At 47.6% G+C, this 15,085-nt stretch overlaps 1 pseudogene; it reads left to right on the top strand.

Annotated features, from left to right (window-relative positions):
* Positions 1–1,584: 1,584 nt before the first annotated feature.
* On the top strand, positions 1,585–14,545 carry LOC123120224 (uncharacterized; annotated as a pseudogene).
* The last annotated feature ends 540 nt before the right edge of the window (positions 14,546–15,085 follow it).

A 15,085-nucleotide genomic window follows, 5' to 3' on the forward strand; every position in this document is an offset into this window, starting at 1 on the left:
GCTTGTGCATTATGTTGACCGAAAATTGACTTGCATATCGATAGCGATAGAGCATGAGAGGCAAGCCATGGAAAAACTGCCGTGGGTGAAATGCAATACCTGTGCCCCCCCCCCCCCAAGATAGCTCCTTCTGTCGCATCTTCTTCCGTGATGGCATCTGATACTGCCCTCCATGAACGTGCCTATCGGCGGCCCTCAGGACGCAGCCCCCGACAATGCTCCCTACCAACGCTACCTCATTGGGCACCATCAGGAGCACCTACCGTGCGCCTCGGCCTGGCCAACCATCCCCTGAGCCCCTAAGCCCTCGGCCTCCCGCGCTGCAGCCACCCCGCGGTGATGGTCGTCGCCTGAGCTCGACACTACTCCATCGCGAAGCTCCTATAGTCGGGCCTACAACATCATATTCAGCTGGCCACCATCCCCACCATCAGGACATTTGCAGTGGTAGATGCCCATCTTCGATGGTGGGATATGGGTGAGTGGATCGATTGCCAGCCCTTCCGTCCAAGCCACCAGCGCCACTCCCTACTGCACCATTGCACCAGTGCAAACGTGCCCCTCTATTGAACACGACACCGACCGAACCGCCGAGAGAGGGGAAGAGGCATTGGGGGGATGAGACAAGACGAGTGTGTGGGGTGATGCGACTCCGACACTATGTTGGCCCGTTCACGAGGTTTCCCCCCAAGAGCGAACGCGTGCTCGATGATGAGGTGGCGAGGCATCATTTGCGAAGATTCATGCACTTAATCCAATAGTCCACTTGCCGTACGCTCGAAAATCGTTCCCACCAAACATTGGTACATTAACATTTGTGTTTATTTATGATCTGGTGCAAAATTCCGTTTTCCGAAATGTTGGTATGCAAGCATGGAGCACGACATATGGCAAGGCTCTAGGTTGCCTAAGGGCATCCACAATGTGATGATGCTAAATGTATGCAACCGTTAGAATAGAATGTGGGGTAGGCCCCACCGCAAAAAAGAATGTAATAGAAAAATGCCATATTTATGACCATCATTCATTGCTTGTGCTAGTTGAATGAGATTCGCATAGCATTTTATTGCATAGGTTGTTTGGCATGGGAGCACGAAGAAGTTTCAATTCCCATTATTTTGACCATGCATCTCCACAATGTATAATAGGGCTGTCAAAAGCCAAAACTCAATTTGACAATGCTATTTGGCACACATTGCAGATGACCTAAGAGTTCTCTATACAACCATTTATTTTCATATTATAAATGAAATTCAAAACTTTCTTTGAACTAAATTCGAAACTTCTTGGCGAGCCTTCCGGCTGCAGCCCCACCCATGGCTATGTGACACTACTGCACGGGCCCATGAGAAAACGATTATCTACATGTTCCACTTTTTTATTGACAGTAAAGCCAGTCAAAATATCTCCACAAACCCACTCTGAAAATAACCAAAATTCCGATATTGAAAGAAAATTGTACTTGGATTTTTGAACTTCGAATCCAAGTTGCAACTTTTTTTTGTCAGGAAAGGAAGACTACACACTGTCGGTAGGAGTCACCCAAACAACCACCAGTCCAACGGGCAACGGACGGACCACGCCATGTCGCTCCGGCGCCTACTAGGCCTCTCCACCGCTTTCGTCCCCAATCGCTACCTCTCCACCGCCAGCGCCGTCTCCGGCCGCCTTCGCCCCTCCCTCTCCACAGGCGTTGCCTCCTCGCACCCGCCACCATGGCCAATCATCGACCACTCCATCAAGGTTGGCCGCTGCTCGTCGGCCCGGACCGCGTGCTTCTGCCCCGTGGGCCCTCCGGGCGTCTCCAGCATCTTCGCCCCGCCGCACCTCATCGACCCCGAGATCCAGCGCTTCATTTGCAACCCCCTCACCGGCCAGATGCTCCGCCTCCCCGACATCGGTGGCTCCAGGAGGACCCTCGTCGTCTGCTACTTCTTGAGTTTGCGTTGGTTTTTCCCTTGAAAAGGAAAGGGTGATGCGGCAAAGTAGAGATAAGTATTTCCCTCAGTTAGAGAACCAAGGTATCAATCCAGTAGAAGACAACGCACAAATCACCCAACGCGATAAAGGGGTTGTCAATCCCTTCACGGTCACTTGCAAAAGTGAGATCTAATAGAGATAAATAAATAAAAATAAATGAAAGATAAATTTTTTTTGGTGTTTTTGGTTTATAGATCGGAAAGTAAAAGATTGCAATATAGTAGATCGGAAACTTATATGATGGAAAATAGACCCGGGGAACATAGGTTTCACCAGAGGCTTCTCTCAAGGTAGCAAATAATACGGTGGGTGAACAAATTACTGTCGAGCAATTGATAGAAAAGCACAAAGTTATGACGATATCTAAGGCAATGATTATGAAATATAGGCATCACGTCTGTGTCTAGTAGACCGACTCCTGCCTGCATCTACTACTATTACTCCACACATCGATCGACTCCTGCCTGCATCTAGAGTATTAAGTTCATGAAGAACAGACTAACACATTAAGTAAGATGACATGTTGTAGAGGAATAAACTCAAGCAATATGATGTAAACCCCATCTTTTATCCTCGATGGCAACAATACAATACGTGCCTTGCTGCCCCTACTGTCACTGGGAAAGGACACCGCAAGATTGAACCCAAAGCTAAGCACTTCTCCCATTGCAAGAAAAACCAATCTAGTTGGCCAAACCAAACCGATAGTTCGAAGAGAATTACAAAGATATCAAATCATGCATAAAATAATTCAGAAGATTCAAATAATATTCATAGATAAGCTGATCATAAATCCACAATTCATCGGATCTCGACAAACACCCGCAAAAGAAGATTACATTAGATAGATCTCCAAGAACATCGAGGAGAACATGATATTGAGAATCAAAGAGAGAGAAGAAGCCATCTAGCTACTAGCTATGGACCCGTAGGTCTAAGGTAAACTACTCACGCTTCATCGGAAGGGCAGTAGAGTTGATGTAGATGCCCTCCGTGATCGAATCCTGTTGGGGATCGTAGCAGAAATTTAAAATTTTCTACGCATCACCAAGATCAATCTATGGAGTCATCTAGCAACGAGAGAGAGGAGTGCATCTACATACCCTTGTAGATCATGACCGGAAGCGTTCAAGTGAACGGGGTTGATAGAGTCGTACTCGTCGTGATCCAAATCACCGATGACCGAGCGCCGAACAGACGGCACCTCCGCGTTCAACACACGTACGGAGCAGCGACGTCTCCTTCTTCTTGATCCAGCAAGGGGAAAGGAAAGGTTGATGAAGATCCAGCAGCAAGACGGCGTGGTGGTGGAAGTAGCGGGATCCCGGCAGGGCTTCGCCAAGCGCAAGCGGGGAGGAAGAGGTGTCACGGGAGGGAGGGAGACACCAGGGCTTATGGTGCGGCTGCGCTCCCTCCCCTCCACTATATATAGGGGCCCTGGGGGGGGCGCCGGCCCCTGGGAAATCCAATCTCCAGGGGGGCGGCGGCCAAGGGGGGTGGCTTGCCCCCAAGCCAAGTGGGGCGCCCCCCACCCCTAGGGTTTCCAACCCTAGGCGCAGGGGGAGGCCCAAGGGGTGCGCACCAGCCCACTAGGGGCTAGTTCCCCTCCCACTTCAGCCCATGGGGCCCTCCGGGATAGGTGGTCCCACCCGGTGGACCCCCGGGACCCTTCCGGTGGTCCCGGTACAATACCGGTGACCCCCGAAACTTTCCCGATGGCGGAAACTGGACTTCCTATATACAATTCTTTACCTCCGGACCAATCCGGAACTCCTCGTGACGTCCGGGATCTTATCCGGGACTCCGAACAACTTTCGGGTTACCGCATACTAATATCTCTACAACCCTAGCGTCACCGAACCTTAAGTGTGTAGACCCTACGGGTTCGGGAGACATGCAGACATGACCGAGACGACTCTCCGGTCAATAACCAACAGCGGGATCTGGATACCCATGTTGGCTCCCACATGTTCCTCGATGATCTCATCGGATGAACCAAGATGTCGAGGATTCAATCAATCCTGTATACAATTCCCTTTGTCAATCGGTACGTTACTTGCCCGAGATTCGATCGTCGGTATCCCAATACCTCGTTCAATCTCGTTACCGGCAAGTCACTTTACTCGTACCGTAATGCATGATCCCGTGACCAACCACTTGGTCACTTTGAGCTCATTATGATGATGCATTACGGAGTGGGCCCAGAGATACCTCTCCGTCATACGGAGTGACAAATCCCAGTCTTGATCCGTGTCAACCCAACAGACACTTTCAGAGATACCTGTAGTGTACCTTTATAGTCACCCAGTTACGTTGTGACGTTTGATACACCCAAAGCACTCCTACGGCATCCGGGAGTTACACGATCTCATGGTCTAAGGAAATGATACTTGACATTGGAAAAGCTCTAGCAAACGAACTACATTATCTTTGTGCTATGCTTAGGATTGGGTCTTGTCCATCACATCATTCTCCTAATGATGTGATCCCGTTAGCAATGACATCCAATGTCCATAGTCAGGAAACCATGACTATCTGTTGATCAACGAGCTAGTCAACTAGAGGCTCACTAGGGACATGTTGTGGTCTATGTATTCACACATGTATTACGATTTCCGGATAACACAATTATAGCATGAACAATAGACAATTATCATGAACAAGGAAATATAATAATAACCATTTTATTATTGCCTCTAGGGCATATTTCCAACAGTCTCCCACTTGCACTAGAGTCAATAATCTAGTTACATTGTGATGAATCGAACACCCATAGAGTTCTAGTGTTGATCATGTTTTGCTCTAGGGAGAGGTTTAGTCAACGGATCTGCTACATTCAGGTCCGTATGTACTTTACAAATATCTATGTCTCCATTCTGAACATTTTCACGAATGGAGTTGAAGCGACGCTTGATATGCCTGGTCTTCCTGTGAAACCTGGGCTCCTTGGCAAGGGCAATAGCTCCAGTGTTGTCACAGAAGAGAGTCATCGGGCCCGACGCATTGGGAATCACCCCTAGGTCGGTAATGAACTCCTTTATCCAGATTGCTTCTTGTGCTGCCTCTGAGGCCGCCATGTACTCCGCTTCACATGTAGATCCCGCCACGACGCTTTGCTTGCAACTGCACCAGCTTACTGCCCCACCATTCAAAATATACACGTATCCGGTTTGTGACTTAGAGTCATCCAGATCTGTGTCGAAGCTAGCGTCGACGTAACCCTTTACGACGAGCTCTTCGTCACCTCCGTATATGAGAAACATATCCTTAGTCCTTTTCAGGTACTTCAGGATATTCTTGACCGCTGTCCAGTGTTCCATGCCGGGATTACTTTGGTACCTTCCTACCAAACTTACGGCAAGGTTTACATCAGGTCTGGTACACAGCATGGCATACATAATAGACCCTATGGCCGAGGCATAGGGGACGACACTCATCTTTTCTCTATCTTCTGCCGTGGTCGGGCATTGAGCCGTGCTCAATTGCACACCTTGCAATACAGGCAAGAACCCCTTCTTGGACTGGTCCATATTGAACTTCTTCAATATCTTGTCAAGGTACGTACTTTGTGAAAGACCAATAAGGCGTCTCGATCTATCTCTATAGATCTTGATGCCTAATATATAAGCAGCTTCTCCAAGGTCCTTCATTGAAAAACACTTATTCAAATAAGCCTTTATACTTTCCAAGAATTCTATATCATTTCCCATCAACAGTATGTCATCCACATATAATATGAGAAATGCTACAGAGCTCCCACTCACTTTCTTGTAAACACAGGCTTCTCCATAAGTCTGTGTAAACCCAAACGCTTTGATCATCTCATCAAATCGAATGTTCCAACTCCGAGATGCTTGCACCAGCCCATAGATGGAGCGCTGGAGCTTGCATACCTTGTTAGCATTCTTAGGATCAACAAAACCTTCCGGCTGCATCATATACAATTCTTCCTTAAGAAAGTCGTTAAGGAATGCCGTCTTGACGTCCATTTGCCATATCTCATAATCATAGAATGCGGCAATTGCTAACATGATTCGGACGGACTTCAGCTTCGCTACGGGTGAGAAAGTCTCATCGTAGTCAACCCCTTGAACTTGTCGATAACCCTTAGCGACAAGTCGAGCCTTATAGATGGTCACATTACCATCCGCGTCTGTCTTCTTCTTAAAGATCCATTTATTTTCTATGGCTCGCCGATCATCGGGCAAGTCAGTCAAAGTCCATACTTCGTTTTCATACATGGATCCTATCTCAGATTTCATGGCTTCTAGCCATTTGTTGGAATCTGGGCCCGCCATTGCTTCCTCATAGTTCGAAGGTTCACCGTTGTCTAACAACATGATTTCCAAGACAGGGTTGCCGTACCACTCTGGCGCGGAACGTGTCCTTGTGGACCTACGAAGTTCAGTAGGAGCTTGATCCGAAGTACCTTGATCATCATCATCATTAACTTCCTCTCTAGTCGGTGCATGCACCACAGGAACATTTTCCTGAGCTGCGCTACTTTCCGCTTCAAGAGGTAGTACTTCATCAAGTTCCACTTTCCTCCCACTTATTTCTTTCGAGAGAAACTCTTTCTCCAGAAAGGACCCGTTCTTGGCAACAAAGATCTTGCCTTCGGATCTGAGGTAGAAGGTATACCCAATGGTTTCCTTAGGGTATCCTATGAAGACGCATTTCTCCGACTTGGGTTCGAGCTTTTCAGGTTGAAGTTTCTTGACATAAGCATCGCATCCCCAAACTTTTAGAAACGACAGCTTAGGTTTCTTCCCAAACCATAATTCATACGGTGTCGTCTCAACGGATTTCGACGGAGCCCTATTTAAAGTGAATGCGGCAGTCTCTAAAGCATAGCCCCAGAATGATAGCGGTAGATCGGTAAGAGACATCATAGATCGCACCATATCCAATAGAGTGTGATTACGACGTTCGGACACACCGTTACGCTGAGGTGTTCCAGGCGGCGTGAGTTGTGAAACGATTCCACATTTCCTTAAGTGCGTACCAAATTCGTGACTTAAATATTCCCTCCCACGATCTCATCGTATGAACTTTATCTTTCGGTCACGTTGATTCTCCACCTCATTCTGAAATTCCTTGAACTTTTCAAAGGTCTCAGACTTGTGTTTCATCAAGTAGACATACCCATATCTACTGAAGTAATCAGTGAGAGTGAGAACATAACGATAGCCACCGCGAGCCTCAACACTCATTGGACCGCACACATCAGTATGTATGATTTTCAATAAGTTGGTTGCTCGCTCCATTGTTCCGGAGAACGGAGTCTTGGTCATTTTGCCCATGAGGCATGGTTCGCATGTGTCAAATGATTCATAATCGAGAGACCCTAAAAGTCCATCAGCATGGAGCTTCTTCATGCGCTTGACACCAATGTGACCAAGGCGGCAGTGCCACAAGTATGTGGGACTATCGTTATCAACTTTACATCTTTTGGTATTTACACTATGAATATGTGTAACATCACGCTCGAGATTCATTAAGAATAAACCATTGACCAGCGGGGCATGACCATAAAACATATCTCTCATATAAATAGAACAACAATTATTCTCGGATTTAAATGAGTAGCCATCTCGCATTAAACGAGATCCAGATACAATGTTCATGCTCAAAGCTGGCACTAAATAACAATTATTGAGGTTTAAAACTAATCCCGTAGGTAAATGTAGAGGTAGTGTGCCGACGGCGATCACATCGACCTTGGAACCATTCCCGACGCGCATCGTCACCTCGTCCTTCGCCAGTCTCCGCTTATTCCGCAGCTCCTGTTTTGAGTTACAAATATGAGCAACCGCACCGGTATCAAATACCCAGGAGCTACTACGAGTACTGGTAAGGTACACATCAATTACATGTATATCACATATACCTTTGGTGTTGCCGGCCTTCTTGTCTGCTAAGTATTTGGGGCAGCTCCGCTTCCAGTGACCACTTCCCTTGCAATAAAAGCACTCAGTCTCAGGCTTGGGTCCATTCTTTGGCTTCTTCCCGGCAACTGGCTTACCGGGCGCGGCAACTCCCTTGCCGTCCTTCTTGAAGTTCTTCTTACCCTTGCCTTTCTTGAACTTAGTGGTTTTATTCACCATCAACACTTGATGTTCCTTTTTGATCTCCACCTCTGCTGATTTCAACATTGAATATACCTCAGGAATGGTCTTCTCCATCCCCTGCATATTGAAGTTCATCACAAAGCTCTTGTAGCTTGTAGCTCGGTGGAAGCGACTGAAGGATTCTGTCAATGACCGCGTCATCCGGGAGATTAACTCCCAGCTGAGTCAAGCGGTTGTGTAACCCAGACATTTTGAGTATGTGCTCACTGACAGAACTATTTTCCTCCATCTTACAACTGAAGAACTTGTCGGAGACTTCATATCTCTCGACCCGGGCATGAGCTTGGAAAACCATTTTCAGCTCTTCGAACATCTCATATGCTCCGTGTTGCTCAAAACGCTTTTGGAGCCCCGGTTCTAAGCTGTAAAGCATGCCGCACTGAACGAGGGAGTAATCATCAGCACGTGACTACCAAGCGTTCATAACGTCTTGGTTCTCTGGGATTGGTGCATCACCTAGCGGTGCTTCTAGGACATAATCTTTCTTGGCAGCTATGAGGATGATCCTCAGGTTCCGGACCCAGTCCGTATAGTTGTTGCCATCATCTTTCAGCTTGGTTTTCTCTAGGAACGCATTGAAGTTGAGGGCAACATTAGCGTGGGCCATTTGATCTACAAGACATATTGTAAAGATTTTAGACTAAGTTCATGATAATTAAGTTCATCTAATCAAATTATTCAATGAACCCCCACTCAGATAGACATCTCTCTAGTCATCTAAGTGAAACATGATCCGAGTCAACTAGGCCGTGTCCGATCATCACGTGAGACGGACTAGTCAACATCGGTGAACATCTTCATGTTGATCGTATCTTCTATACGACTCATGCTCGACCTTTCGGTCTTCCGTGTTCCGAGGCCATGTCTGTACATGCTAGGCTCGTCAAATCAACCTAAGTGTATTGCGTGTGTAAATCTGGCTTACACCCGTTGTATTCGAACGTTAGAATCTATCACACCTGATCATCACGTGGTGCTTCGAAACAACGAACCTTCGCAACGGTGCACAGTTAGGGGGAACACTTTCTTGAAATTATTATAAGGGATCATCTTATTTACTACCGTCGTACTAAGCAAATAAGAAGTAAAACATGATAAACATCACATGCAATCAAATAGTGACATGATATGGCCAATATCATTTTGCTCCTTTTGATCTCCATCTTCGGGGTGCCATGATCATCTTCGTCACCGGCATGACACCATGATCTCCATCATCGTGTCTTCATGAAGTTGTCACGCCAACGATTACTTCTACTTCTATGGCTAACGTGTTTAGCAACAAAGTAAAGTAATTTACATGGCGTTATTCAATGACACGCAGGTCATACAAAAAATAAAGACAACTCCTATGGCTCCTGCCGTTTGTCATACTCATCGACATGCAAGTCGTGATTCCTATTACAAGAACATGATCAATCTCATACATCACATATATCATTCATCACATCTTCTGGCCATATCACATCACAAGGCATATGCTGCAAAAACAAGTTAGACGTCCTCTAATTGTTGTTGCATGTTTTTATGTGGCTTCTATAGGTTTCTAGCAAGAACGTTTGTTACCTACGTAAAACCACAACGTGATATGCCAATTACTATTTACCCTTCATAAGGACCCTTTTCATCGAATCCGATCCGACTAAAGTGGGAGAGACAGACACCCGCTAGCCACCTTATGCAACTAGTGCATGTCAGTCGGTGGAACCTGTCTCACGTAAGCGTACGTGTAAGGTCGGTCCGGGCCGCTTCATCCCACGATGCCGCCGAATCAAGATAAGACTAGTAGCGGCAAGTAAATTGACATGATCTACGCCCACAACAATTTTGTGTTCTACTCGTGCATAGTAACTACGCATAAACCTGGCTCATGATGCCACTGTTGGGGATCGTAGCAGAAATTTAAAATTTTCTACGCATCACCAAGATCAATCTATGGAGTCATCTAGCAACGAGAGAGAGGAGTGCATCTACATACCCTTGTAGATTGCGAGCGGAAGCGTTCAAGTGAACGGGGTTGATGGAGTCGTACTCGTCGTGATCCAAATCACCGATGACCGAGCGCCGAACGGACGGCACCTCCGCGTTCAACACACGTACGGAGCAGCAACGTCTCCTCCTTCTTGATCCAGGAAGGGGAAAGGAGAGGTTGATGAAGATCCCGCAGCACGACGGCGTGGTGGTGGAAGTAGCGGGATCCCGGCAGGGCTTCGCCAAGCGCAAGCGGGGAGGAAGAGGTGTCACGGGAGGGAGGGAGGCGCCAGGGCTTATGGTGCGGCTGCCCTCCCTCCCCTCCACTATATATAGGGGCCCTGGGGGGCGCCGGCCCCTGGGAGATCCAATCTCCAGGGGGGCGCCGGCCAAGGGGGGTGGCTTGCCCCCCAAGCCAAGTGGGGCGCCCCCCACCCCTAGGGTTTCCAACCCTAGGCGCAGGGGGGAGGCCCAAGGGGTGCGCACCAGCCCACTAGGGGCTAGTTCCCCTCCCACTTCAGCCCATGGGGCCCTCCGAGATAGGTGGCCCCACCCGGTGGACCCCCGGGACGCTTCCGGTGGTCCCGGTACAATACCGGTGACCCCCAAAACTTTCCCAGTGGCCGAAACTGGACTTCCTATATACAATTCTTTACCTCCGGACCAATCCGGAAGTGGAAAGTGTTGTTGTGTCAAATCGAGATTGTGTGGGTGTCCGCTCATGTTCGACGCTATCGAAAATCATGCATTGGATGGATGCCCGGGCATTGAGAAGGAAGGACGCTTTCAGAGGCGAAAGGCCATGGGCTCCTCGTGACGTCCGGGATCTCATCCGGGACTCCGAACAACTTTCGGGTTACCGCATACTAATATCTCTACAACCCTAGCGTCACTGAACCTTAAGTGTGTAGACCCTACGGGTTCGGGAGACATGCAGACATGACCGAGACGACTCTCCGGTCAATAACCAATAGCGGGATCTGGATACCCATGTTGGCTCCCACATGTTCCTCGATGATCTCATCGGATGAACCACGATGTCGAGGATTCAATCAATCCCGTATACAATTCCCTTTGTCAATCGGTACGTTACTTGCCCGAGATTCAATCGTCGGTATCCCAATACCTCGTTCAATCTCGTTACCGGCAAGTCACTTTACTCGTACCGTAATGCATGATCCCGTGACCACCACTTGGTCACTTTGAGCTCATTATGATGATGCATTACCGAGTGGGCCCAGAGATACCTCTCCGTCATACGGAGTGACAAATCCCAGTCTCGATCCGTGTCACCCCAACAGACACTTTCAGAGATACCTGTAGTGTACCTTTATAGTCACCCAGTTACGTTGTGACGTTTGATACACCCAAAGCACTCCTACGGCATCCGGGAGTTACACGATCTCATGGTCTAAGGAAATGATACTTGACATTGGAAAAGCTCTAGCAAACGAACTACACGATCTTTGTGCTATGCTTAGGATTGGGTCTTGTCCATCACATCATTCTCCTAATGATGTGATCCCATTATCAATGACATCCAATGTCCATAGTCAGGAAACCATGACTATCTGTTGATCAACGAGCTAGTCAACTAGAGGCTCACTAGGGACATGTTGTGGTCTATGTATTCACACATGTATTACGATTTCCGGATAACACAATTATAGCATGAACAATAGACAATTATCATGAACAAGGAAATATAATAATAACCATTTTATTATTGTCTCTAGGGCATACTTCCAACAAATCCCCCTCCGGCAGGATGCCGGAAAAGGTCCCAGATGGGATCTCACGGGAACAGAAGGTTGCGGCGGTGGAAAAGTGTTTTCGTGAATACTTCTGGTGGTTTGGGAATATATGTGAATATATAGGAGGCAGAATTAGGTCAGGGGAGTCACGAGAGGCCCACAAGGCAGGGGCGCACCCTACCCCCTGGGCGCGCCCTCCCCCTTGTGGCCGCCTCGTGGCTCTTTCGACTTGATCTCCAAGTCTCCTGGGTGTCTTCTGGTCCAAGAAAAATCATCGCAAAGGTTTTATTCCGTTTGGTATTCTTTTTCTGCGAAACTGAAAAATAAGGAAAAATCAGAAACTGGAGTCCCAAAAATAATATAAACTAGTATATTAATGAATATAAAACATCCAAAACAGATAATATAATAGCATGAAACAATAAAAAATTATAGATACGTTGAAGACGTATCATCATCCACCATATGGGCCTCCTCACCCAGGCTGATAGAGGGCTCGGGTGTCGGCTGCCCGACAGGTCCGCCGTCGCCGACTTCGTCTTCAATGGCTCCGCCCTTGCGCGGTTCCTCTCTGACAAAGGCAAGTGGAAGATGGTGATGATGGGCTCGCCTGGCGGACCGCTGCTCCCGCGCGAGATGGAGATGAACCAGGAGACGGTTGCCTTCGGCGGCCACCTGTGGTGGGTCGACCTGACCTTGGGCGCCGTCTCCATCGACCCCTTCGCCGACCGGCCGGAGATCTGCTTCGTCGAGCTGCCGAGCGGCAGCGTGCTGCCTGCGCCTGCATGTGCGGATAGGCTGGATCTAGCATGGGGCATGGGTGTACAGATGTACACCTAAAAATTTATGCAGTTTTTTATATATAGGCATATATGACAGATACACTATTCTACAGGCGCAATATGCCTATTTCAGCAAGCAGGTAGGCAGCAGCAGCCCATTGGCTTCGTTCCCTTGCACCTTCAGGCTTCAGACCACTTATGTCCACTAGGGTGCACACACGCATGAGAGGCTCGCCCAGCCAGGCGATTCTTGTCCACTCACCAAACAATTTTCTCAAAAAAATCAAAGAAAAAGAAAAGCCAGCTATTCTTCCTTCTTCCCACAGATTCACCGAGGCATGAACGAGGCGGCGGCGCTCTCAGGACCAGTGGTGGAGACATGTTGGATTGGCAAGGGCCCTGGCCCCCTAACATCAGCCATTTGCTGCTAATTTGATATGAACAGTGACATAATTAGTCACTATTTGCTTCTAAAAAATCATTTTTCAACAGCTTGGCCCTCCCCAACCTATTTTAGCAGCACTTGGCCCTCCTCATATATAATTTCTGGCTGCGCCACTTCTCGCGACCCAAGCTGATGGGCATGGCAAGCCATAGCCATTGCCACGCATAGGAGCTACCAGCGCAGGAGCTCCGCGTGGACGAGTCGCCCAATGCCATGCCGTCCGCCACTACTGGGGAGGAGCAACAGCCCAATACGGGACCAAGCGCCCCAGCATAGAGGGTCGCAGCGGCGGCCGCCACAGTCGTAGACGTCGAGGATACCACTGTCCTCTGCATATCGTCTCACTTACAGCGTGAAACCTAAGGCAGCCTTGTCACAAACCAAACATCCCCATAGCTCTTTAACACTTGGGAACAGCTACATCATGGCTAGGGGACATATGTAGCTGCTAGTGAACAATTTGTATTTGTATTGCGGTGAACCAATTGGATCATCTATTAGGGTGAACACAAAAAAAAATTAACACCTAATGTTAAATTCCTAGATCCGCCACTGTGTGCGGACGAAGGAGATCTCAACAAGGTCGAGGAACGGGCTCTGTCCATGATGGAGTTGTCCAAGTGCCGGCGCATCGGCGTGAGCGAGGGGAGGTTGCGCTATGCCGAGGTGAGTCCGGGCGGGCCGTTTCTGCTCAGCTCATATGCGCTCGACGACGGACCAGTGGTAGAGCACCAGGTGTCACTCAGGAAGGTCTTGGCGGACGGAGGCTACCTGTGGCAGGAGAACTCGGCTCAATCGGCACCGTAGATCGCCGTCCTTGACCCTCTCCACGACAGTGTCATTTACATCAAGGTCGGCGAGCACGTCCTCGTCGTGGACATGCAGATTGGGAAGGTGATCGGGGCCTCTCCGATGGAAGACGAATACTTTTCTCTCGTGCCATGCGTGCTTCCTCTATGGCTTGGATCAAGACGGATCCCCACGGCAACGGCAGGTATGTAATCACCTGCTTGTTTTAACTGCTACGATCTCCTTTTCAGTTTTGCATTTGCTTGATTGGTAGTGCTTGGACAGAAGATTATGGGTTGTTCATGGGTTATAATGTGGAAACATACAAATGGATGAATTTCGGTATCGAATTGACGTTGTCAGTAAAATCCGAACATGAATTCCAATCAAATACTCCTACTAGGTTTGGTACTATTGATCTAGTTAGACCGACTTGGTGTAGTTATAGCTCAGTTTTTTTAGCCCGCATTTGGTGTAGTTGTACCTCAGTAAGATCCAAATTATATCTATTCAGACGACTACTATGTTCATAGCAAGTAACAACACATAGTTTATATTGTTATAAATTGTTCTGGGTTAGCAATATTGCGTCTGTTGTTTAAGTTTATATTAACTACCTTGACTGAGGAAAACATTTTTTCAGGCAAGAAGGATGGCTTGGAATCAACAGATGATCTGGGTAGTTTCATCTAGAAGTAGGGAATGGGTATGAATCTGGCAGCCAGCTTATGCATCTCTGGGTAATATTCTCTTATATAATGCTTCTTTGTTGATCATCCAGTACTAGTCATCCATTCGCCTTGTCAGGACTTTGGAATGCTTTGTTTTTCCTTGTCGTATTGCTGAGTGCTTCTTTCTGTTTCCTTAAATGTGACTCCCTCTGGTAATATAAGACATTTTGAGTCACTACTTTAGTGATCCAAAACGTCTTATATTAGTTTACAGAGGTAGTATAACAATTGATAAAGTCTAAAATTGAAGATTGCTAGAATATTTCCAAACAAACAATAATGTTGTAATTCTGTGCTGTAAAGTACACATGTTGCTCGGATGCTAACTCCCTGGTCCTCTAACCCACTTTCTGTTTCATTTTTGGAGGTGAGATAGATTTTAGACTACAATAGCACTTGTGTTTACTCAGTCTTTTCCATGTTGAGCCAAACGTCCCTAATACATTTTCTTTACTTTTTAGGTTTCTTGGAACTAATGGATGCAGGGGTTGCGCTATATTAG

Source organism: Triticum aestivum, chromosome 5D (genome assembly GCF_018294505.1).
Source record: "Triticum aestivum cultivar Chinese Spring chromosome 5D, IWGSC CS RefSeq v2.1, whole genome shotgun sequence".
Classification (NCBI taxonomy): domain Eukaryota; kingdom Viridiplantae; phylum Streptophyta; class Magnoliopsida; order Poales; family Poaceae; genus Triticum; species Triticum aestivum.